This window comes from Gorilla gorilla, chromosome 1, assembly GCF_029281585.2.
Source record: "Gorilla gorilla gorilla isolate KB3781 chromosome 1, NHGRI_mGorGor1-v2.1_pri, whole genome shotgun sequence".
NCBI lineage: Eukaryota > Metazoa > Chordata > Mammalia > Primates > Hominidae > Gorilla > Gorilla gorilla.
The window spans coordinates 94,592,662-94,618,433 of NC_073224.2; the positions used below are offsets into that span (position 1 = coordinate 94,592,662).

At 42.9% G+C, this 25,772-nt stretch overlaps 1 protein-coding gene and 1 long non-coding RNA gene across 4 annotated transcripts in view; one reads left to right on the forward strand and one right to left on the reverse strand.

Annotated features, from left to right (window-relative positions):
* The window catches only part of NOS1AP (nitric oxide synthase 1 adaptor protein), a 320,296-nt gene that overhangs the window by 206,240 nt on the left and 88,284 nt on the right, over positions 1-25,772 (reverse strand). The gene's annotated exons all lie outside the window — the stretch shown is intronic.
* Positions 8,953-20,151, forward strand: LOC129527421 (uncharacterized). Of its 2 annotated transcripts, XR_008672393.2 has the most exons (4): positions 8,953-9,425; positions 12,327-12,464; positions 15,721-15,917; positions 16,309-20,151. It is a non-coding gene; the product is annotated as an uncharacterized lncRNA (long non-coding RNA). The 2 variants fall into 2 exon arrangements; XR_008672392.2 differs by having other exon boundaries at positions 15,721-16,483.

A 25,772-nucleotide genomic window follows, 5' to 3' on the forward strand; every position in this document is an offset into this window, starting at 1 on the left:
AAATGTGTATGTGTTCTGACTGCTCCACCAACCAGCCATTCCCCCGTCTCTCTCCCTCTCCTTAGGCCTCTGTATTTCCTGAGACACAATAATATTGAAATTAGGCCAATTAATAACCCTACAATAGCCCATCAGTAAAGTGGTCAAGTGAAAGGGAGAGTCATACTTCTCTCACTTTAAATCAAAAGCTAGAAATGATTAAGCCGGGTAAGGAAGGAATGTCCAAAGCTGAGATAGGCCGAAAGCTAGGCCTCCTGTGCCAAACAGTTAGCCAAGATGTGAACGCAAAGAAAAAGTTCTTGAAGGAAATTAAAAGTGCTACTCCAGTGAACACATGCATAATAAGAAAGCAAAGCAGCCTTATGGCTGATATGGAAAAAGTTTGGACAGTCTAGATAGAAAAATCAAACCAGCCACAACATTCTCCTAAGCCAAAGCCTAATCCAGAGCAAGGCTCTAACTCTTCAATTCTATAAAGGCTGAGAGAGGGAACGAAGCTGCAGAAGAAAAGTTCGAAGTTAGCAGAGGTTGGTTCATGAGGTTAAAGGAAAGAAGCCGTCTCTGTAACATAAAAATGGAAGGTGAAGTAGCAAGTGCTGATTCAGAAGCTGCAGCAAGTTATCCAGGAGATCTAGTTAAGATCATTGATGAAGGTGGCTACACTAAACAACAGATTTTCAATGTGAATGGAAGAGCCATCTATTGGAAGAAGAGGCCATCTGGGACTTTCATAGCTAGAGAAGAGAAATCAATAACTGGTTTCAAAGCTTCAAAGGACAGCTAGTGATACAGCTGGTGACTTTAAGTTAAAGCCAGTGCTCATTTACTATTTTGAAAGTCCTGGGGCCCTTAAGAATTATGGTAAATCAAGTCTGCATGTTCTCTATAAATGGAACAACAAAGACGGCATGACAGCCCATCTCTTTATAGCATGGTTTACTGAATATTTTAAGCCCCCTGTTGAAACCTACCGCTCAGAAATATATTTCTTTCAAAATATTACTGTCATTAACAATGCACCTGGTTACCCAAGATCTCTGATGGAGATGTTCAAGGAGATGAATATTGTTTTCATGCCTGTTAACACACCATCCATTCTGCTGCCCATGGATCAGCAGTCATTTTAACTTTCAAGTCTTATTATTTAAGAAATATATTGTGTAAGGCTACAGCTGCCATAGATAGTGACTCCTCTGAAGGACCCAGACAAAGCAAATTGAAAACCTTCTGGAAAAGATTAATCATTCTGGATGCCATTAGAACATTCATGATTCATGGAAGGAGGTCAAAACATCAACATCAACAGGAGCTTGGAAGAAGTGAATTCCAGTTCTCCTGGATGACTTTGAGGGGTTCAGACTCCAGTGGAGGAAGTAACTGCACATGTAATAGAAATAGCAAGAGAACTACAATGAGAAGTGGAGCCTGAAGATGTGACTGAATGGCTACAATTTCATAATAAAATTTTAATGAATGAGGAGTTGCTTCTTAGGGATGAGCAAATAAATTGGTTTCTTGAGATGGAATATATTCCCTGTAGACCCGCTATGAACATTGTTGAAATGGCAACAAAGATTTAGATAAACTTAGTTGATAAAGCAGCGCAGCAGAGTTTGAGAGGACTGACCCTAATTTTGAAAGAAGTTCTACTGTAATGCTATCAAACAGTGTCACACACTACAGAGAAATATTTGGTAAAAGGAAGACTCAATCCTTGCAGCAAATTTCATTGTTGCTTTATTTTAAGAAATTGACACAGCCACCTCTACCTTCAGCATCCAGCACCCTGGTCAGTCAGTAGCCATCAACATCAAGTGTACCTTGTTTTTATATGCACTTGGAACCAAAATATTTGTGTGACTCACTTTATTGAGATACTCGTTTTATTGCAGTGGCCTGGAACCAAACCCGCAGTATCTCCAAGGTATGCCTGTACCAACTTGACAGTATTGTGACCAATTATAAGGTTAAATGACATTATGTATGAAAGTACCCTGCACAGTGACTGTCAGGAAGCAGACACTGTAAATGATGACTGTCGTAACAATTATTGTAATAATCTACCTCTTTCTGGGCCTCTGAGTAAAAAGCCATGTGACTTTGTGTTCAAATCTCTCCAGACCCTGGCTTCCTCCTCTAGTACATGAAGAAGGCAGATGGCTCTCTGACCATCTCACTGTACAGCTCTGAGGATTAAAATAACAATGTAAATAGAAGCACTGTGAAAAATACAAGCCCAACACAAATGTAAAGTGGGACTTTTTTCAACTCTATCCAGGAATTCTCCAGAGTCCTTCATAAAGCTGGCCTTCTTAGGTCATCCCCAGAAAAGATGTTGCATACACTTGAAATCAACTCAGACCATACTCAGTGGTCTACCATGTTTCCTGTCTGATACAAGGAGAGTACTGAACAAAAATCTTTGAGCATCTGAGATACTGATGGCTTGTGAAGCCATGAATGAAATAAATTGAGCATTTTGGGCTCCATCCTACAAAGGAAGTGCACAAATCCATCCCCTCATTCCTGGCCATTAGGAAGCATCCACTCCAGTGAGCAGTTCATGTCAACATCACCCCCTAATTCAAAAGGCCCTTGATAACTGTTATCCAGGGGGCAGCTGGTACTAGAAAAGCCCTTAAAAATAAGAACCAGAACTTCACAATAGGGAAAAAATAAGAGCTGACAGAATTAATCTTTCAAAATGAAGTAAAAATTATGCAAATAAGCTTATCTAAAATGTAAAACCTTATTTAAAATGTGAAATATTTAGATCGTATTGAATTTTGCATTAATTCTTAGGCTAGACTGAGTTATTGATTTATTGTTGTAATTTTTTTCCAACATCACTACATAATAACATGACATCCTTTACTACATCTCTGACTTTCATGACATTACTATACAGAGGATAATTTTTGCAGAAATTATTTAAGAGCTTTCATTTTCTCAAAGGTGTGTCTTAATATTCAAAGATATTCAAATCCTTCTCCTTTGAAGTCAGTTTCTTGTCAGCATACTGATTGTTTTTCTCACCAATTATGAGTGGGTCTAACCCTGCCCAGTCCTCTTTTGTCTGTTAAGTTGTTTGAGCAGTTCTCCAGCAATCCTTTTATTGACTACCTATAATCCTACATCTTTTGCAAGATTTGCAATTTCACTTTGAAATACATTTGCATGGAAATTGCACTGTACTGCCAGATCTGAAAGCAGAATGCTGGCTGATAGACCTTGAGGATAGCCGAGAATAGATGCTGCTGTTAAGGGGAGGATGACTGAACAGGGACTGTTTTAGTTTTCTACTTGCTGCATAATAATGGCCACAAACTTCAAGGCTTACAGCAACACACATTTAGTATCTCCCAGTTTCCCTGGGTCAGGAGTCTGAATACAGCTTACATGGGTCCTCTGCTCAGAGTCCTGCAAAGCTGCAACCATGGTGTCAACCAGGCTGTGTTCCTTTCTGACGCTCATGGGTCATCTCCCAAGCTCACGTCGTCGTTGGCAGAACTGAGTTCCCGGCAGCTACAGGACTGAGGCTCCACTTTCTTGCTGGCTGTCAGCTGAGGCCCATGCTCCGCTCCAAGAGGCTCCTGTAGTCCCTTTCCACATGTGCCTCTCACATGCAGAAGGTCCCGCTCCAGGCTGCTAAAATGGAGTCTTAAATAACGTAACACATTGGCCGGGCGCGGTGGCTCATGCCTATAATCCCAGCACTTTGGGAGGCTGAGGCAGGCGGATCACGAGGTCAGGAGATCGAGACCATCCTGGCTAACACGGGGAAAGCGCGCCTCTACTAAAAATACAAAAAATTAGCCGGCCGTGGTGGCGGGCGCCTGTGGTCCCAGCTACTCAGAAGGCTGAGGCAGAAGAACGGTGTGAACCCGGGAGGCGGAGCTTGCAGTCAGCGGAGATAGCGCCACTGCACTCCAGCCTGGGCAACAGAGCGACACTCTGTCTCAAAAAATAAATAAAATAAATAAATAAAAATAAAATAACACATCATGGAGGAGGCTACACAAGGGCCTGGCACATTGGAGGTCACCGGGTGCATCTGCCACAGGGATTGTTTCTGTAAGTGACGGGTTCATTAGTGAATATTTGGATGTTATGATCACTGTTGCTTTCCTAGGTAACATATCATTCAGAAATCCAGATAATGAACACCTGCATAATGCTGGTCCTCACCTCTCAGATCCAGGCTCTCCATTCCCACTGTCATGGCTCCAGTTTAGGCCCTTACATTCTTGCCAGCAGCCAGCACTAATAAATGGTGTCTGGCCTTTTCTCCTCCCAATCCATCCTCTGCATCACCTCTAGAGAGAGCTTAGTAATCTGCAAACCTCACCATATTTATTCTCTGCTAAAAATCTACCAATAGGTCACTACTACCAGCAGGATGAGGTTAAAGCTTTTTAGCAGGCAAGTCAGTGCCTTCATGATCTTATTGCCTGAGAAATCCACTGTCAAGTCCATCTCTCTCCAGCCCTCCCTGTGCTCTCTCACCTCTAGGTCCAGGATTTCCCTCCCCACTCATCCACCCTTCTGGATCTGAGTTCAAGGATCACAGCCTCTGTGAAGCCTGCTTGGACTTTCTCAAGAAGCTTCACATAATCTTTCTTTACATTCTCACTGATTTTTTTTTGCATAATTGCTGCAGCATGTACCCCAAATGCTGGTTTCCAGGTCCGTCTTCCCAACAGACTGGGTGCATCTGCAGGCAAGAACTAGCTTTTTCCTTCCTCTGTCTTTAGCAGTACCAGAGAACAGACTGGCAATGGCTGTAGAATTGTTGTTTATCTAGCACAGCATGACAAATAAGAACACAGATTATAAAACCCCACAGCCTGCATTTGAAAGCCAGCTAGCCCGCTTCCTAGCTGTGTAACTCAGGGCAGGTTACTCAACTTCCCTGTGCCTTGGTTTTACCACCTCTAAAAGAAGAATCATTTTCATATCTATTTCGTTAAGATTTTTATGAGGTTTAAACAAGCTAATATTTGTTAAGGAACTAAAAAAGGGTGTAACATATGATTAAGACTATATAAATATTTGTTACATAAAATAAATACCCAGTAACTACGAGATACACAATGGTAGGAAATTCATGCAAAGAAAGAAGAGATGCCACACAGGTCCAGGAGATGAGCTAATGACAAAACTGTTATCAAAATTTTTCAGCCAAAAAAGAAACAGTATACATAACCACCAACACTGCCCCCCCACCCCCACCAAAAAACCCCACAAACAAATAAAGCAAGAATGATAAAATCCTGGTAATTCCAGGACCTGAGTGATAGGTATAAGACGGACTAAACTAGTCTTTTTACTTTGGTGTATGTTTGACAATGCTCGGAATGAAAACAGTTTAAATCTAAATAGGCCAGCATAGGCTGAGCATCCAGGAAGTATAAGAGCACCTAGGCAAGGCTACAACTTTCACACAGAGAAAGAAGCCTTTTTCTTCCACTGTTCATAAACTGACGGGCAACCCTGGTGAGCTGAACGAGGTGCTTCTGGACGAGCCCTTTCTAGCTGGGTGGATGCCATCTTCTGTTATATGCTGGTCTCCAGAGACGGCATGACGCAGTGGGAAAAGCTCTGGCATCAGGAGGGATGAGTGTAAGTGCCAGCTGTCACTTACTAGCTACCTAGCCCTCCTGTGCCTGAGTCTCCTCACCTATAAAATGGAAGGCCCTACTTCACAGGGTTGCTAAAAGGATTATTAAATAATATATTAGCAACTAGCACCATGTTTGGTGTATGGCACATACTCAGTAAACATATTTTTAAATAAAATAATACAAAACTAATCATACTCTTAGCAAGCACATCATTCAGCAGTCACAGTCTTTCACCTTTATTCAAATGGAATGAAAACTTATGTCCACACAAAAACCTGCTCACAGATGTTCTTGGCAGCTTTATTCATAATTCCAAACCTTGGAAGCAGCCAAAATGTCCTTCAGTAGGTGAATGAATAAATCAACTGTGGTGTATCCAGACAATGGCATATTAATCAGCACTAAAAAAAAATGAGCTATCAAGCCATAATAAGACCTAGAGGAATCTTAAATGCATACTACTAAGTGAAAGAAGCCAATCTAAAAAGCCATGCATACCTACTGTATGATTCCAACTATATGCCATTCTGGAAAAGGCAAAATTATAGACAGTAAAAAGGTCAGTGTTTGCTAGAGGTTGGGAGGAGGAAGGCATGAATAAGCAGGGGACAGAGGATTTTTATGGCAGTGAAACTATTCTGTATGAAACTATAATGGTAGATACATGTCATTAAACATTCGTCCAAACCCACAGAATGCACAACACCAAGAATGAACCCTCATGTCAATTATGAACTCTGAGTGATGATGATGTGTCAATGTAGGTTCATCAGTTGTAACCAATGTGCCATTCTGGTGTGGAATGTTTAAAGTGGGGGACATTGTGCATGTGCAGGGGCAGGAATATATGGGATCCCCAAACTTTCCATTCAATTTTGCTAAAACTACTCTAAAAATAATGTTTACTACTTTTTTAAAAAATAGAAAAATCACACCATTTAGTTAAAAATGTTTAAATAAATTAATATCAACTTCAAAATAAATAAGTAAATAAAAAGAGTAGGCAAACTCAGTATATAACTGCCCCGCAAACTGAAGTGTGGGAAAACCAGGAGACTGAGCTACACTGACCCCAGACCCATGGCTGGTTCCCTTCATGCCAGTGGCTGAAAGGCTCCGCAGCTGACCTACCTGGCAAAACAGACACCACCACAACTCACCCCAAAGATCTGAAAGGGCCATGCGTGGGTTGGCCTCTCTCCTGAGTCACACAGGATGAATCACTCTGTGTAACAAACACTCTGGTTTACTGGCCTTTACTGCCACACCAAAGTCACGTGAAAACTGCTTTCAGGAATCAGGGTTAAGTTCCTAATTAACACAATGGCGTAATCCTTGGGGCTCAGCTAAGCCCTGACTCCAGGGCTATTCCAAATCACATAATCCACCCTCCTCCCCCATATCACCTCCTGGATTAAAATTTTTAAAGTTCTCAGCAAGAAGGGTGGTCAATGCTTACCACTTACAGGCAGAGAAGAAAACAGGTCAGTATATGGGCAGCTCAGCAGCAGAACTACCAATTTTTAGAGTGTGCTGACATTGTCCAGGTAGAATTGAGGAGGTAGATGCTGAAAGGCAGATACTCAAATGAGGCAGATTCTCCTAGGCATTTATCCCATTAATTTGAAAGCTTATGTGCACATAAAAGCCTGCATATGAATCGCTATAGCAGCTTTATTCGTAATTATCAAAATCTGGAAATAAGATGTCCTTGAATAGGTAAGTGAAAAAACTGTGGTACATTCATATTATGGAATACTGTTCAGCAATAAAAAATGAGCTATTGGCTGGGTGCGGTGGATCACACCTGTAATCCCAGGCCAAGGCGGGTGGATCACCAGGTCAAGAGATCAAGACCATCTTGGCCACTGTGGTGAAACCCTGTCTCTACAAAAAATACAAAAAGTAGCTGGGCATGGTAGCACGCGCCTGTAATCCCAGCTACTTGGGAGGCTGAGGCAGGAGAATTGCTTGAACCCAGGAGGCAGAGGTTGCAGTGAGCCAAGATCACACCACTGCACTCCAGCCTGGCAACAGAGCGACACTCCATCTCAAAAAAAAAAAAAAAAAAAAGAGCTATTATGCCACAAAAAGATATGAATGAATCTTAAGTACATACTGCTAAGTGAAAGAAACCAGTCTGAAAAGGCTACATTTTCTATGATTCTAATTACATGGCATTCTAGAAAAAGCAAAAATTATAGGGATAGTAAATAGACCAGTGGTTGCCAGGGGTTTGGGGATAGGGTTTGGGAATTAAATAGATGAAGCATAGTGGACTATTTGGGGCAGTAAGATTATTCTGTATGATACTGTAATGTAAGTATAGGACATTAAGCATTTGTCAAAAACCCACAGAACTTTATAGCACAAGAGTAAACCTAAATGCATGCAAATTTTTTTAAAAAAATCATTGAGTGGGAGGCCAAGGATCCCAGGATGGAATGTAAAATGTGACCCCCAAAAATCTAAATGTATTACAAATGTATGAAATAATCTCACTGAAGAAGTGAGACAGTAAGGTGCTAACAGAAGTTATCTTAGAAATCAGTGGAGTCTGTACAAACTAATGGCAAAAAGAACAGTACATAAGCACTGTACTAGAGCTGAAAAATTGTTTCCAATGGCGGTATGGGTTAACGATTCTGATGCTACTGTACGCGTACACTGGAAGTGAACAATTAAGCAAATGGGTGGTGGTAGCTAGGTTTCTAACTGCTTGCGGGGGATATTACAGATAAGCAAGGGAGGAAGCTAGAATGATTTATGTAATATGGATCAGAATTGCAGACATCACTACAAACTCATGTTTGGCTTAATATAGATGGCTACATATAGAAATATTCATGGGTATTTGTATATTAAAGAGGTAGCATACACACGTATTTCATTGCTCTATCTGCTGAGAGGGCCTAGATGCAAACACATTCCAGCAGCAACTAACCGACCGCCCCCACCCCCACACCTCCGATCCTGCTATCTAACACCATGCCTTCAACAAAAGGAGTCAGGGCTCTTTGCAGAAATGCTGGATTCAGGATACACCAGATGAGCCTGGAGTACTGTGTAGTGCCAGAAAGTTAAAACGTGCTCAAAACAACAAACAATGATGGGGCAAGGGGATACAAGAGCCAAATCAAAGAGTTTTTAGCAGCCACATTAAAACAATTTGAGCAATGAAATAAAGAAGTACTTATAATACAAGGTATAAAACAAATATCCATGATTCTTTACTGATAAAAATAAATAAATGATTGAATAAAGCAATAAATGGGAGAGGACAGACAAATCTATGCAAAAGAATTCCAAATACTTGACATAACTGTTGTAACTGTTTTAACTGCCTTTAAGGAGGTAGAGCAAAACTTTCCACTCTGTAAGTGCATGTAAGTGCAGACCAAGCATAAGGACTTTTTTTTTTTTCCACAAAAAGTACTGCATGGAAAGAAAAACAGTAACTTTACAAATACTATCTCAAGCCAGGTGATCAAGGTTAACATCAACAGTGATAAGTCATAATGATAGTATGTACCCTTCAAATTATATGATGAGAATGCCATCTTACCTCTCTGTCTTCCTCCCAAAAACATACTAACCATGAGGAAAACATCACATTCCAGTTAAAGGAGATTCTACAAAATAGGCCTGACCAGTAATCTTCAAAATTGTCAAGATCACCAAAAATCTGAAAAACAGTCACAGTCCAGGGGAGCCTAAGAAGGATAAGAACTAAATGTGGTCCCAGACAAGATCCTGGAACAGAAAATGAACACTAAGGGAAAACTAAGGAAATATGAACAAGTATGGATTTTAGTTAATAAGAAAATATCAATATCAGTTCATTAATTCTAACAACTGTACCATACTAACATTAGATGCTGCTAATAGGGGAAGTTGGGTGTTGGGTATGCAAGAACTCTCTGTACTATCTTTGCAATAATTCCGTAAACCTAAAACTGTTTTATAATAGAAAGTTTTTTTATTTTTTATTTTATTATTATTATACTTTAAGTTTTAGGGTACATGTGCACAACGTGCAGGTTTGTTACATATGTATACATGTGCCATGTTGGTGTGCTGCACCCATTAACTCATCATTTAGCATTAGGTATATCTCCTAATGCTATCCCTTCCCCCTCCCCCCACCCCACAACAGTACCCGATGTGTGATGTTCCCCTTCCTGTGTCCATGTGTTCTCATTGTTCAATTCCCACCTATAAGTGAGGACATGTGGTGTTTGGTTTTTTGTCCTTGCGATAGTTTGCTCAGAATGATGGTTTCCAGCTTCATCCATGTCCCTACAAAGGACATGAACTCATCCTTTTTTATGGCTGCATAGTATTCCATGGTGTATATGTGCCACATTTTCTGAATCCAGTCTATCATTGTTGGACATTTGGGTTGGTTCCAAGTTTTTGCTACTGTGAATAGTGCCTCAATAAACATACGTGTGCATGTATCTTTATAGCAGCATGATTTATAATCCTTTGGGTATATACCCAGTAATGGGATGGCTGGGTCAAATGGTATTTCTAGTTCTAGATCCCTGAGGAATCACCACACCGACTTCCACAACGGTTGAACTAGTTTACAGTCCCACCAACAGTGTCAAAGTATTCCTATTTCTCCACATCCTCTCCAGCACCTGTTGTTTCCTGACTGTTTAATGATTGCCATTCTAACTGGTGTGAGATGGTATCTCACTGTGGTTTTGATTTGTATTTCTCTGATGGCCAGTGAGCATTTTTTCATGTGTCTTTTGGCTGCATAAATGTCTTCTTTTGAGAAGTGTCTGTTCATATCCTTCGCCCACTTGTTGATGGGTTGTTTGTTTTTTTCTTGTAAATTTGTTTGAGTTCATTGTAGATTCTGGATATTAGCCCTTTGTCAGATGAGTAGGTTGCAAAAATTTTCTCCCATTCTGTAGGTTGCCTGTTCACTCTGACGGTAGTTTCTTTTGCGTGCAGAAGCTCTTTAGTTTAATTAGATCCCATTTGTCAATTTTGTCTTTTGTTGCCATTGCTTTTGGTGTTTTAGACATGAAGTCCTTGCCCATGCCTATGCCCTGAATGGTATTGCCTAGGTTTTCTTCTAGGGTTTTTATGGTTTTAGGTCTAACATGTAAGTCTTTAATCCATCTTGAATTAATTTTTGTATAAGGTGTAAGGAAGGGATCCAGTTTCAGCTTTCTACATATGGCTAGCCAGTTTTCCCAGCACCATTTATTAAATAGGGAATCCTATTTAATAAATGGAGGAGGGTGGGGTACAGCTGTGGTGGCTCACACCTATATTTCCAGCACTTTGGGAGGCTGAGGCAGGCAGATCACCTGAGCTCCGGACCAGCCTGGGCAACCTGGTGAAACCCCGTCAAAAATATTAGACGGGTGCAAAAGTAATTGTGCTTTTTGCCATTATTTTCAAAGGCAAAAACGCAATAACTTTTGCATCAACCTATACAAAAAATTAGCTGGGCATGGTAGCACCCACCTGTGGTCCTAGCTACTCAGGGGGCTGCAGTGTGCAGTGGGAGGATCACTTGAGCCTGGTAAGCAGAGGTTGCAAATGAGCCAAGATTGCGCCACTACACTCCAGCCTGGGTGAAAGACTGAGACCCCATCACAAAAAAAAAAAACCTCCTATTGAGCAAGGGTGAACTTGTGTTTGGTTAAGAATAACACTCAACTAGCAGGCAGAGAAGTTTGCTGCCTGAATAGCAGAATCTCAAGGCTCAGTCTCAACATCAGCATAGTTATTTAAATGATTCATATTTAAATGATTCATGACCATCCATTGGTTGGTTAATCTATGCAAAACCTTGAGATGAAAACAAACAAACAAACAAAAACAAACAACAACAACAAAAAAACCTTTCCTCACCTGACAGAAGGGAAAGCACATACATATACCAAAGAGTTGGCTGGATCACAGAAAATAGTGATATATGACAATAATCTCCAATGACCACCTGCTGACATTCCACTTAAACCACCCGCCTCATCAAGATTATTCCTGTAGGCCACTAGTTTGCAATGTTAAGTAATTTGGCAACACAGAGTCATAGCCATCTAGAAGGTTTCAATGGCAAAGCCATCATGTGGACTTGGGGCACACCCATTCACAGGCCCACATCCCCCACTCCAGACCGGGATAGCCATTCTCTTGTGTCAAGGGATGATATGCATATAGAAGTGTCTCTGCGACTGCCATTTCTCAAAATTCAGACAAAGCCAAGATGCTCATAATGTATGTTTCTACTGCTACAGCTACCCTACCACCCACAAAATGTGAAAATTTAAGATGTGTTCTTCTCCAGTATAGGCTCAACAAGTTTCCTCTTTAGTTGCCATTTACTGGTGGGTGCTTGGGTCTCCTCTTGTCCCTCTCCCCACAACCCGTCATGGGTTCATCTGAACTTGGACTTCTGGTTTGCTTTACAGAGAGGTCTTACTGGTGATGGGTAAAAGATAGTGGGTAGGCTGAGTAAGGCCTGGGGAAGTTTCTCCCACTGAGCAACTTAGCATCTTCCCATCTAATACCATCAAGCATCTCACTGGCTGAAGCCCCCACCTTGGGGCTGCTAAGTGGCTTTCTTGGGAATGACATCTTTCCATTTAACGGGTTAAGGTGGCTTAAGGAGGAAATATATGGCCTAAAAAGGGTGGTATGGGAGAATATCCTCAGCTTTCCTTTATTGCACAGGGAGATTCCATGAAAGGAGAAAGGCTGGCACAGCTGGTTGTTCTATGGCCACGAGGAGAAGCATGACAAGAGAGAAGAGATGCCACTAGATGAAAAGAACTCTCCAGAGAAGAGTGGAGGCCCAAACTGGGAAGTTAGGTGAGAGGAGATGAGTTCAGAAAGAGAGGCTGGAGAGCCTGATGAAAGACCTTAATAAAGGGTGAGGGCCTAGGAGCTCACTTGCAAGATCCTTAGTCCCCAAAGGCTCGAAGTTCAGGGGTGGGGATGGCTGAGACAAAGATTAGACAATGCAACTTTAGCAGGAGTGAAGACCAGTACAGAAGCAAAGCACAGGAAGAAGCCAGCCACTGAGGCAGGAAGAGATGGCTGAGAACTGGACCAACGTGGAAGCAGTTGAGGCAGGGAGACATACAATCTAGGAGATGCAGGCAGAATACAAGACCATGATGAGCAGCCCCATGACACCAGGGTTACATGACCCTTTCCAATAACAGCAAGGGGAGAGAAAGTCATGTGCCATTCCTTATAAAGCAGGAAAATAAAGCAGAAAGAACAAACGACCTGAATTCTAGCCAGAACTGCTGCCCTGTGGGATCCAGAGCAAGCCACAACCTTTTCATGCCTCAGGTTCCTTCCCAGAAAAGGAGCATGAGGATCTTGATCTCTGCACCCTCCCGCTCCATCCCTTTGGGTAAAAGCCTTGAGTCACACTTGGAGTATTTGCAGCAACAATGCTGAGTGTGCTGGGATCCAAGTACAGTGACCAACAGCCCCTGTGTCTTCCCCAGCGTGTTGGCATCCCAGAGGCCCTGGACCCCACGCCAAATCCAAAAGCATGAACCCCAAGCCTCCCTGCAGGATGAGCTCCACCCGTTTAGCTGCCTGTCTCTTCTGTTCCTTGGTTTCTTTTCTTTTTTTTTTTTTTTTTTTTTGAGACAGAGTTTCACTCTTTGTTGCCCAGGTTAGAGTGCAATGGCACAATCTCGGCTCACTGCAACCTCCGCCTCCCTGGTTCAAGCGATTCTTCTGCCTCAGCCTCTTGAGTGTGGGACTACAGGTGCGCACCACCATATCCGGCTAATTTTTGTATTTTTAGTTTTTGTATTTTTAGTCGAGACAGGGTTTCTCCATGTTGGTCAGGCTGTCTCGAACTTCTGACCTCAAGTGATTTACATCCCTCAGCCTCCCAAGGTGCTGGGATTACAGGCGTGAGCCACCGCGCCTGGCTTGTTCCTTGGTTTCTTAGCACTTCTCCTTTCTTTTCTTTTCCTACTGGCCCATTCTAATTTCCTTCTCTTCTTCCCTCTCCTTGTTTTTAAACTAACCTATTACTGTTCCCCTATATCTCTTGACTTCAGTACAACTTTTCTTGATAGATATGTATTGAGCAAGTAGCTAATGAAAGAAGCCATGTGGCTTACTAGTTGAGAGCCTGGATTCAGAAGGCCCAGGTGGACCCCCAGCTCTGCTGCTTGCTACCTGGGTAGCCTTAGGCAAGTTACTCAGCCTAGATCTCAGTTACCTTAACTGTAAAATGGGGCTAATAACAGTACCTCCCTCCAAGGGCTTTTGTGAGGATCAACCAAGATGAATACATGTATAGTGCTTAGAATAGAACTGGCATGTAGTGAGCACTCAAGAACATCAATTATTACTACCCCAGGCACTGAGCTGTATCCTTCGGGGGACACATGTGACCAACACAAGGTCACTGCTCGCAGGTAGTGACTCTGTTGAATAAGAATAAACAACAATCATAAAAACAATTATAACATAAAGTGAGCTAAAATACCTGAAGAGAAATACAGAGAGGGTGTCTGAGTTCAAAGGGGTGCACTATAGGTGAGAGGAATCAGGGAAGATTTCGTAGCAAAGGTTTTCATTTGAAATGGGCTTTGAAGAACTGAGACCATACAGGCAGGAAAGGGAGGGAGGAAATTCCAGAGAAAGTGAAAAACATAAAGGCAGAATGGCCAAGTGAATGGGAAGATTGTAAGAAATTCAGTGTGGCCAGAGAACTGGGTTTCTGCATGGCAAGCATAGGAAATGAGTTGGACAGGCACAGTGAAGCCAGACTGGGAGGCCCCTGACCGCCCGCTGAGATTCCATATTTCATTCACAGGCAATGATGAGCCACTGAAAGTTTTTGAATAGAGACATGATGGACCTCATGCTTTAGGAGCTGGTTCAAAGTGGCATGCTGGGTGGACAAGAGGAGCCCTCCAGCTCTACCAATGCACAGTCTCCTCTGTGAGGACAGATGGACACATGCCACGTGCATACAGTAGTACTGCATGTACACTGAGGAGAAACGCCTCTCCAGAGACAAGAGTACTGGATTCTTAAAGCAGCTGTCTGAGTGCCCAGCTAAGCAACTAAATGCAGGGGTGTGTGGGAATGCATTTCTTAAGTGAAAATCATAAATCAATATGATCTCTTTCAATAAACAATTCAGCTACTGACTCCTCATCAGCCCCCCAGCAGGGTGCAGTTGTTAAATTTAAAGGCAGCCAAACTCTTACTTCAATTAAGTGTCATCCCTACTAAATGAAGACCAGATGTGCAAGCCAACAAAGAAATCTAATCAAGTTGGAAGAAAGGATTTCTGTAAAAGAGAAAACGAGGGGAAGGTGTGGGATTGGTCAGAAAACAGCAGATGCTGAAGAGAAAAGTCAAGCCAGGGCTCCAGATCAAATAGGGTCATTTGGCAAGGAAGGGCAGAGACCTGCTGCAAAGCCCATGCACGGAGGGCGCTTATCTGGAAATGGAACTGTTAGGCAGTTAGAATCCCATCAGTCTTTCAGAAATCCCCGCCAAGGGTGCAAGACTCTTTATTTTAACCTCAAAGTCCAATGCTTAGAAGATTTCCCAGCATGGCTCTCTGAGGGAGATGGAATCCTTGGATGTCTCCTCATGCCAGGCAGAGCCAACCCAACCCAAAGCTGGCCTGGTTTGGGTATTCAGCCCTGAACCAAGCCAGACTTCACTTCAATCCCTCACCACCTCAGCCCCTTAGGCCTCTTATTTAATAAGGAGCAGTGACTTACTATATTATCGAAATAACTTTTTGAGGCTTGAAGCCTCTCTTCTATGTACTATCTTTACCAGGACCTCATCTTAGTTTTTCAAAGGAGAAAGAAAGGGAGAGAAGGAAAGAGGAAGGGAAGGAGGAAGAAAGAAAGAGAGCAAGGGAAAAAGAGGAAGAAAAGGGGAGAAGGAAAGAGAAACACACCCCCCTGCCCACAAGCTTCAGCACAATGACAGCTTGTGCATCAATTGCACACGGATTTCTAGGCCTTTGCCCTTCCAAGTGAGCAGCCAACCCTTGCCAGGGACCCTACTGCCACATTCTCCCTCTGAGCAGCCTGACCCTGTTTATCAACTGTTTCCACAGCTGTAGCAGCTGATGTCACAAAGCCTGGCTGAGGACCAAAGAGAAACAGGTTCGTTTGGAAGTTCGTATCTGAGCAGACTGGCTCAACCAGAAGTCCAGAAAAGTGTGGACCAGCTTCAACAGGACAGCACTAACACAGACTACTGCAGTCTCTGCACAGAGAGGCCTAAAGGAGAGGTCACAACAGTACTCTGCAGGTAACACTCCATTTGCAACAAGCAGAGAATCCCAAAGGAGGTGATTTAGTGATGATCTCCAACAGCCCTAGAGAGGGATCGTCGTGGTCAGGAGACCCAGTTTTAGAGCCCGAATCCTGGCCATTCATTGCCTATGAGACCAGGTTACTGAATATCCTCTTCATAAAGTAATTATGCGGATTCAGTGAGTTGCTACAGGCAAAACGCTTAGAACAGCGCCTGTTATATAACAACTAACATCAATGTAGACTTGCTATTTTCACTGGTTTTTTTTTTTTTTTTTTTTTGACTAGCCACTTAAATTCTGATGTGTCTCATGTCTGGTTATTAGTGTCACCTAAAAGAAATAAAACCAGTTCCTTGTTGTTTTTTTCCATGAAATGGCTTTTAGATTCATACCTCTGAAAAACTGCAACAAGTCAAATTTTAAAATATTAACAAGTAACATACGCCCGGAGCAATTCAAACTGTCTCCCTTCCCAGCTCTCCTGGATCAGGATAAACAAAGACCCACTTGGGTCCACAAGTCACAAAATGAAGCAGCAGAGGATGGGATGATTGTCAACAACACCCAATATGAATGAGGACTACGTCTTAGCGGCTCGGGAGAGACCCCCTCAGATAGCAGGGCTGCCCCAAGGACGGCCTGAGCCTGATGAAGGGAAAGGAAAGGGGCAACTGACCTCCACAGGGAAATGGGCTGCACAGGCACCTCCCTCAGCCCCACAACCACCCTGGCACCAGGGCCAGGCGATTATGTTGAGGAAGTCCTGACCAAGCAAGGAGTCAAACCGGGGACTCCCCGGTCCAGAGCCCAGCTCTCTCCACTGTGGCCTCTAGAGGGGAGGACCCTGCCTTATCCTGGGCTCAGGCAGCTGAGGAGAGAGGCTGAGTAAAAAGGAAAAGATCATGAATGACTGTTCACTGTAGGAGAAAGGCTAGATGTACACTGCACCTATTTAATAAGCCCTCAGGTGATGAGAGGATTAACAGCTGCAAAGAATGCCAAATCCTCTCAGGATGGTTAGTGGTTAAGGAGACAGGTAAATTGCTAATATTACATGAACAAGGGTGATTCCAACTGGTTAGAAAGCAGGGTGAGCTCATTGTGAAGAAGCGATTTGTCATTTCCACCACAAACCTTCATGCGGTTAAATGCCTCTCCAGGGAGGCAGAGACTTAGTGCAGCAGGAGGAGAGAGTAAGGAACAGCAGCTGCCCCATTATTTTTTACATTCATTAAATGCAAAAGGGCTGGGTGGTGAACAGAATACCCAGAGGCAGCAGGGCTCCGCTCAGTAGTTTTCAACCTGGACCTGATGGATTCACCAGATTCAGCCACAGGGCACCCGCATTAGTAGGCGAGGAGCTTCCACCCAGCAAAGGATCCTGACCAAAAGGGCTTGAGTTGCCAATTCTAGCTGCCTTCTGGGCCCAGTCACCATGCAACAAGGATGTAGAGAGGAGGTACAGGTGTCCACTGGGTATATACTAAGGGCCAGGCACGGTGCTAAGGACGTGACACCCATTATTGCCTTTACTTCTAACAGGATTAACATTGTCCATTTTACAAAAGAATTGACAGTTGAGTAATTCACCCCTTTGCTGTCAAGATGAGTGTCAGAGTCCCTGCCTTCAAAAAGACAAATACACTGTGATGCCTGCAGAAACAAAGGTCTCTCTAGAGTATAATGGTAACACAAAAGAAGAGAAAACTACTCTGCCGACATCAGGGAAAGCTTCTAGAAGGGATGAAAGCTCAAATAGGCTCTGGAAGATAAGCAGAAGTTGGGCTGAGGTTGGAAGAGACAGGCTTCAGCCGCAATGGGAAGGGAGTGCTTTCCAGGTAGAAGGAAGAGCAGGAATAGAAGTGGCCTCAACAGGACATACTCAGGGCACAAGGCACAGTGGACCTATAATATGCTGCTGTGGCCTCAGGTGCCAGGCAGAATGCCATGTGCCTTGCTCTGAGTTCAGACTCCAGCCTGGAATCACCACATGGTTTTAAGCAGGACAATGCCTACAGAATCATCCTTACACAGACGAGCCAGGCAGCAGTGTGGAGGATGGTGGGAGGGCACAGCCAAAGGCATGGTGGCAGTCTGGAGGGCACTGCAGCTGTCTATGAAACACAACAGTCTGGGGCTGCACTGGTAGGAAGGAATAGGGAGAGACACGATTGAAAAATATTTAAGAGGCACATCTGTAAGGGTGACCTAAGCCAGGGATAGTGACAGAGAAGAAAGGTGACCCTGAGGTTTCCAGCTTACATTCTTGAGTGGTCAAGATGTCTTTCCAAGAGATAAGGAAATATGAAAAACAAGTGCATGTTCTTTTTCAGGGCAAAAAGGAGAGACTGCAGAAATGATAACTTCAGTTTTTTGACATATTGAATTTAAGGTGCCTTTGGGATATCCAAATGGGAGTGTCACACAGAATATACAAGTCTCAACCTCCAAAAAGAGTTTCATAAAATCAAATAATGGCCTTATTTACATCTAGTGACATACACTGCCTGGCAGTGTTCCCAGACTAGAGAAAGGCACGATCAGGGACACAGACAATGCTGCCTGGACTGACATTTGGTTAAACAGGGACAGTCGGCATGTTCTTGTAGGATCTCTGAGCCAGACGTAAGCAGACTGGAGTCTTGCCTTGGTTCCATACCACAACCATACCACGTTCAAGCTTAGAAGTGAATCCTAGATTCCCCACTTACCACCTCTGCGAGCTATGGCAAGTTATTTAACCTCTTGCTACCTCAGTTTCCTCATCTGGACAATGGGATAATTATTACACCTACACCACACAGAGTTCTTATAAGGATGAAGTAACAAATCTTGTTAAGTGCTTTGCATGGAGCCTGACACAGTAACAGCACATAGTGCAGTCTGTACTCAATTCTGGTTAATGTTGATAAGAACAACAATATAATTAGTTTGAGGAAGTCTTTTTTTTTTTTTGACAGAGTTTCGCTCTTGTTACCCAGGCTGGAGTGCAATGGTGCAATCTTGGCTCACCACAACCCCTGCCTCCTGGGTTCAGGCAGTTCTCCTGCCTCAGCCTCCTGAGTAGCTGGGATTACAGGCATGCGGCACCATGCCCAGCTAATTTTGTATTTTTAGTAGAGACAGGGTTTCTCCATGTTGGTCAGGCTGGTCTTGAACTCCCAACCTCAGGTGATCTGTTCGCCTTGGCCTCCCAAAGTGCTGGGATTACAGGTGTGAGCCACCACACCAGGCAAGGGAGTCATTTTCTTTATGTGACCCTTACCTGTAAAATAAGGATAACGCCTGCTTTTTATGGGATTATTGAAGACTAACATTAGGTGACAGTGGATATGAAAATTCACTTAACCAACTAGAAAGTGCTTCATAAGTGAGAAATCAGGGCCTTTCAGCAGGAATCAAAGAGGTTTGCCCTCCCAGCAGATCCGATCGTCAGTGTGTGCTGCCATGGCTTTCCATCCTTGTCCTATAATATGCTGCTTTTGGCTCCAAGAGGAAACTTGCCACACACCAGACCCTGTGTCATGTGCTGAGTACCAAAAGGTCACAGAAGGGAATACTATTCAGCCATAAAAAGGAATAAACTTTTGACACATGCCACAGCATGGATGTACCTTAGAAACATTATGCTTAGTGAAATAAGCCAGACACACAAGGACAAATATATGAGATTTCACTTACATGAGGTTTCTAGGCTAGGCAAATTCATAGAGATGGAAGATGGAACAGAGGTTACCAAGGGCTAGGGGAAAACAGAGCTATTGTTTAATGGGTACAGAGTTCATCTTAGGAAGGATGAAAAACATTGGGGTATACATAGTGGTGATGGATACAAAGTATTGTGAATGTATTTAATGCCACTGAGTTGTACACTTACAAGTGATTAAAATGATAATTATGTTGTGTGTGTGCATATACATATGTGTGCCATAGAAGTCATCAAAACAAAGAGTAGATGCTCAATGCAACCTGTTCCCAACACCAAGAACATGAACCAAAGGGTCCCTAAAGGGTGGTTAGTGTAGTAGCGAGGAACTGACATTCTGCATATCATCCTATTACAATGGATAAACACTGTTGGCTTCAGAGGACTCCCAAATATGAGGTGTGTCAGTGCAAGAAACTGTGGACTGAGCTGGGCAATATCAAATCCTCCCGTGGAAACTCAATAACATCATTTCTTACTCTTGAGCATAAATGACTGTAATAAAGCAAAGCACCTTATTTAAAAGATAGCATCTGTTTTGCTTTGACAACAACTCCTGGCTCTTGCTAACTCTTCTCTGCTGACAGATAATGCATTCAGCAGTTCTGCCCCAGTTTAAAAATCATTCCCAAATCACTTCACTTCCAGAGCAGAACCAAACTCCTCCTACTGAGTGACTTTTCAGTCTGGTGCAGATTCAGGAAAAGATAAATGTATTTTCCATTATGTATTCAGTAGGTACTTAGCAAACCAGATTCTCCTGAGGTGTGAGTCCTGGGAATAAAATCCTAGAAATAATCTACCACTCCCTCAAGCTCCCAAGTCTCTATTCACACTAGCCTTCTTGCCATTTCTTGAACCTGCAAAGCCCATTCCTGCCCCCCAGGAATGGTGACCTGGGGCACTTGCTGACCTCTGTCTGGAACATTTCCTCCAGATACCCACACGGCTCACTCCCTCTTTCCATTCACATCTCTAGAGACTCAAGTGTCATCAGAACCCAGAAGCCTTCCGCAACAGTCTGTGCAAAAGAGCACCCACCCCTATAAACTCCATGCAGACAGGGATTTTGTTTTGTAGACTGCTGAATCCCCAGAGCCTCAAAAAGTATTGGCTCAAAAAGGGAAGTCAATTTATTTTTTCAAATGAGTGGGGAAAAAAATTAGGTCCTGCTGTCTGGGCACTGCTCTTTATATTGATGAGAATACCTTGCCCCCTAAGAAAGCATTGATTTGTTTCCTTTGACTGAGAAGAAGACAGTTCTAACCATTCCATCACACGCTGCTCAATCCCTATCAAGTGTTTTCTAAAATTTAATAAAGTCTGGGCCCCTTTTAAAGAAAAAAAAATTGGCAAACACCCAGTGTTTAAATGAATAAATAATATGTGGTATAGCCATGCTATGGAATGTTACTCAGTAATAAAAAGAAATGAAGTACTGATACATGCCCCAATATGGATGAACCTTGAAAACATTACGCTAAATGAAAGAAGCCAAATACCAAAGGCCACATATTGTATGATGCCATTTAAAACGTCCAAAACAGGCAAATCCATAGAGACAGAATGTAGATTAGTAGTTGTCTGGGGATAGGGGTGTTGGGGAATCAGGGATGATGGATTAGAGGTATAGAGTTTCTTTTTGGGGTTCGCACCCCAAAAATGGTTGAAAATTGATTGTGGTGATGGTTATACAACATTAAGAATATACTAAAACTCACTGAATTGTATATTTAAATGGGTGAGTTATATGGTATGCGAATTATACCTCAAAAAGCTGTTACCCAAAGAAGCGTTCCAAATGATGTCTGTTACATCATTTAAATATGTAAAGCATAAAACTAGATATAAATTACTTACAGGGTTTACACAAATTTATAAATTAAACACAAATTATGTAACCAAAACAAATTAAGAATGTTAAAGTCAGAGAATACTTTGTCCTTGTAACTGAAATGATATCACTGCTCACAACAGGAATATACAGTGACTACCTGCCCCAAGTTCTCTTGGGTTTGGCAGAGGAATACACAGGGTGATACTCAGAAATTTGACAGCCAGGATGGTACAGTCCCAACAAATCAGAAAAGACATTGAGAGTTATCAGGACAAACACTAGCCATCAGCAACTCCAGAGGCTGCCTCAGGAACTATGGCTACATATCAGCCCCGCCTTCAGTACCGTGCACCATGCACTAACTCCATTTTTCTGCTACTTTCGTCTCTCTATTCCAACGACCGCAAAAATCTTGATTCATAACTCATGACTGTGCCAAGTGCAGTCATGTGTCCTTCACCTTATTAGAATTCATTATATATAAAATTTTCTGTTATTTTTCTTCAGGGCATAACCCTTACAGAAGAACTATTGATGGCAACACACGTAGAAACACGTAGACAAACACAGCTGTGAATGATAAACTCAAATGACAGTGCTCAGGCAGACAACGGCCCTTCCAACAGTCCAGAACAGGCTTATTTTATCTTGTTGTCATTAGGATCAAATGAAAAACAAAATCTTAAAATTCTTATGGAGAACTCTCAGACACTTGAACATACATTCCTAAATTCCAAGAGAGCCACAGAATCCATTCTGAGAAACACTGATGTACTGACTGGTTAAAAATAATAATTGCCCTAGAGGCAACTGAATTCATGTATTTAATAATAATAGCTAACGTTTAGCAGGTGCTTATGCGTGCTTGGCAGCCAACATGTATGGTTTTCTGACCCCAATGCCCTGCTCCAATGCACAGTAATTAGAAAGGAATAACCAGCCTGGGCAACATAGGGAGACCCCATCTCTACAAATAATTTAAAAAATTAGCCAGGTGTGGTGGCACATGCCTGTAGTCCCAGCTACTAGGAGGGCCACCTGAACCTGGGAGGTTGAGGCTGTACTGATCCATGATCATGCCACCACACTCCAACATGGGTGACAGAGCAAGAGCCCATCTCAGGAAAAAAAAAAAAAAAGAAAGGAGGCAAAGAACTATTATTTATGGTTCATAATCCACATGCTAGGCACTTCACTCAGTATGCTGCATGCATTCATGTATAACTGTAAAATACATGTGCCAAGAGGACATTATCCCAATTTTCCTGATGATTAAAGAACAACTGATAGATTAAGAAATGTGTTCAGTCATTTAGCTAGTAAACAGAAGAAACAGGATTTGAATTTAGTTCTTCCTGATCCCAATACTGGAGTACCTCAGTAGGGGGTGGAATCTCTCCAATCCCTGCTATGAGCCTAACACTCTAATCCCATTATGGTAGACAGACTCAAAGCCCCCCAAAGAGGTCCATGACCTAATCCCCAAAACCTATGAATGTGTTACCTTACATGACAAAGGGCACTTTGCAGGTGTGACCAAATTAAGGACCTTGAGAAGGGGAGATTATCCTGGATTACTGGGGAAGGAAGAATGAGGAGGGACCAATCTAATAACGAGGGACCTTATAACCAAAGGCGATGGAGGTGCAGGAGACTCAGAGTCAGAGAAAGAGATGTGAAGACAGAAAGCAGGGGCCATAATTCAGGGACATAATTGCCAGCACTAAGGATGGAAAGGGGCCATGAGCCAAGGAATCTAGGGAGCCTCTGGAAGCTGGAAAAGCCAAGGAACAGATTCTCCTCTAGAACCTCCAGAAGGACGCAGCCCTGCCAAGTCCTTGATTTTAGCCCCATTTTGGACTCTGACCTCCAGAACTATAAGTTTGTGTTGAGCCGCTAAGTTTGTATTATTAAATAATTTGTTACAGCAGCATAGGAAATTAATAGAGCCATACTAACACAGTGAAACAGAGGTTTGTGTTACAACTTCAGCTGTTCTGAGGTAGGCTTGCCAACTCTGAACTTAGGATGAAAAGGAGAACAATGACAAAGGAGTAAATGGTGCTGAGGGGGACCACTTAGGGAGAAAGTTATAAAAAGGGATAAAGTGACTCCTGGACAAAGCCTCCCAGAGGAGGTAAAATATGGATTTCAGGGCTGAATGCATGAGACCACGTGCTGAAGCGTACTGCTGGTGGGTAAGGAAACACAAGTGCAGACAGGCGGCACTCACAACTCCAGTCGCTGCCTCCATAAAGCCGCCCATCCACCAGTCCCTGGATGTTCTCCTAAGAGCATTTCAGTTATGTTCTCCCAAGAGAGCATCCAAGGCCATTTTATATTTTTCTGTTTTTGTTTTTGTTTTTCTTGAGAGAATTTCTGGAAGAGTTGGCAATTCTGGAAGAGGGCTACAGGGAGAGGAGGGCTTGGCCATTTTCTGGTCACCGGTGCATTCTGTTCAAGGCCAAGACACACCACTCCAGAGTGCCACACTTGAGAAACCAAGTCACTGTTAAATAGGAAACTCTGACTCCACACTGGACCATTTAGAAGACCATTTGCAGTGGGGCCAAGTTTTTGCCCAGCCTACAGCCAGAGGAGCCACCACAGGAGACCAGATACCCCTGAGTGTCATCTGGCTACAGTGCATATCCCTCCCAGGTTTGGTCTGTATTGGCCTCCAGAGGCTGCACCACGTTTCGACTGCAGGGATCTATCCCCTGGTTTAAGAGCAAGAAATCAAGTCTCCAGCCACACGGACAGCACTGAAAGCCCCCAGTTCCCACAGCGACAGTGGGTTCCAAAGGTGAAGGGGTCAGGAGCCACCCAGTGACATGCTGGAGCTGGGCACTGCAGCCCAGCTCTCTCCACACCAGCATCCTTAAAAAAGCTATAGAACCTGTCAAGTCTGACTTGAGTGCAGCTGTCTTCCTTCCCCAGAACCCCCTTGGTGGAGCCTCCCCAGATTTCATGGGTTTATGCTCAGGTGGTTATTAAGTAAGATTAATTTTCTCAGTCACTCAACAAATGTTTACTGAGCACAGATGGGCACCATGCCAAACGTTGGGAATACAGTTGCTCTCAGTGCTACAAAAAAGAGGGGTGTGTTGCCACAGAACATGAGAGGACAAGATGACCTAGGTAGGAAAGGCCTCCCCAAGGAAGGGATGTTTGCACTGAAACCTGAAAAAAAGGCGCTAGCTATTAAAAGGGGCTAGATGAGGCAGCTCAGTATCTCTCAGGGTATTTATCTGCATTTATGAAATGCTTTGAAACCCAAAGGAAGGCATAAAAATGAAACCAATGAATATAAATAGCACTTTATGGTTTATAAAATGTTTTTCCATGCTTCATCCCAGATTCAACAATAGCACTAGAGAGACAGAACAAGAAATTTCATGCTCTGCCTTTTATAAATGAGGAAACTGAGATTAACAGCAGTTACATGCCTCACCAAGGTTATGAAGTCAAGGAGAAGACTCAAGTCTGGCTCTCATTATTCCTCATTGAGAGCTCTTTTCACTACATAGTGTTGCCTTCCCAGGAAAGCTAAAAAGTTAAATGACAGATTGGTGTTCATATTTACTAATGCAAATCATACCAAACATCTGGTTGCTGGACTCACCTATTCACCCAGTTGGACTGACAGTGCAATGCCAGCAACCTGGTTTCAGCATTACCAGCCACCCTGCACCTTCAACCAGCAACCTCCAAGCAAGCGGCGCCAGTGTCAGACCAATCCCCAGCTCAAGGAGAACCTCCCTGAAAACTTTGTGAATTGTTCTAAGCTATACAGCTAAAAGAAAATAAAAATATGTTTCAATTTAAAAAGGAGCCATATTCCCTCTTCTCTCACTTTCCCCTTCCTTTTCCAGCTGGCAACTTCTCAGACCTTTGGATCCTTGGTAAACAAAGAGCAAGCAGGACAACCATCCTGTAGTTCTGGGGAGTGTCCCTTAAGCTTCCTTCTTGTCTGGGTCATTGTAGAGATCAGAGAGTAATATATGGAAAAACCTAATACCAAGGAGTTGGCACAGAGAGGGGGAAAGTACCAGATCTGGAATCAGAGGCCTGCTGTTTGGTCTGGGTTCTAACGCTTAGCTTCTACTCTCTGGTAAACAATAAACAAGGAAGATATGATAGTAATGCAAAATGATAGTCATTATGAAAAACAGTATGGAGGTTCTTCAAAAAAATTAAAAACGGGACTACCATACCCAGCGATCACATTTCTGGGTATATATCCCAAAAATTTCTAAGCAAGATCTCAAAAAGATATTTACATACCTATGTTCATTGCAGCAC